Source organism: Sus scrofa, chromosome X (assembly GCF_000003025.6).
Source record: "Sus scrofa isolate TJ Tabasco breed Duroc chromosome X, Sscrofa11.1, whole genome shotgun sequence".
Classification (NCBI taxonomy): Eukaryota; Metazoa; Chordata; class Mammalia; order Artiodactyla; family Suidae; genus Sus; species Sus scrofa.
Window position 1 is genome coordinate 85037026 of NC_010461.5, and position 1078 is coordinate 85038103.

Below are 1078 nucleotides of genomic sequence, written 5' to 3' on the forward strand. Positions count from 1 at the left end.
GCTCAGTCTAAGCCTGGTTCCTCGAACCATCCAAATAGAGAGGGAGGTGGAAACTGTCGCCAACACCCAGACTACAGTTTGGCTGAGGAGATTTATTTTCACGTTGATTTGGAACATAAATACTGTAAATATCCTCCACCCTCTTAGACCCCCCCTTTTATTCTAGAGCTATAGTTAATAGGCTAACTTTCTGGCTTTCCACTTTATCAAGTTGATAGAACTGTTTAATGAAACCCATGGAGATTGGACAATTTACTCTAACGGTCAGTTGCAACCCTTGATGTAAGTAATTTCCAACAATACTGTATGCATCAAATGTCCAACCTGCCAGTGGTTATCAATATCCATTATGCTTTTGGTTGGCTTGGACCATTAATAACCTGTCAGATTAAGCAATTAGGCTGTCTCTACTTGCCAGAGGAAATTGTTTTCCCCTAACTGATGATATTGGTTTTGTGGTTGTGCAGATAAGTACTTGGTCAAAATGTTTGGCGCATTCCTAGCTGGGGAGTGAGTCTTTTTGATAGATAAGGAGCAAGAACTGAAATTCAAGGAGCTGAGCGGAAGCTGCAGACACTCTGAGAAAAGGCCATTCCAATGTACTTTATAAAAGTAGCTTCATTATCGCTGGTGCTCTCCAGTGGGGGATTTCATTTGATGTGTCACCCAGGTGGGACCACATGTCTCCACGGAGCTGCAGCTCAGCCAGATCATTCAAGTTTGATTGCAAATGTGAACTATCTTGGATTCTTTAGAAAACACATCAGGGGCACTCGGGGCTTTGTCATTTTGTACACTTTCAAGAACAAGATGAAGAAGAGAAAAGAGAGGGGAAAAGTTCAATGGAAACCATTAACCTCCTGTGTGCTGTTTGTTTCTAGTCTCTTCGTGATTTTTTGGTTTTGTGATTTTTCATTTTCATTTTCATGTTACAGTACAAGATAACATGTTACTTCCTACCTTTATGTTCTTGTAAACCCCTCATCTCACCTGTTATGCACTCCTTTCCCCCTTTACCAGTTTACATAACAACCATCACTTTGAAGACCTGGCTTGAAAACCACTTCTAGGGAGACCC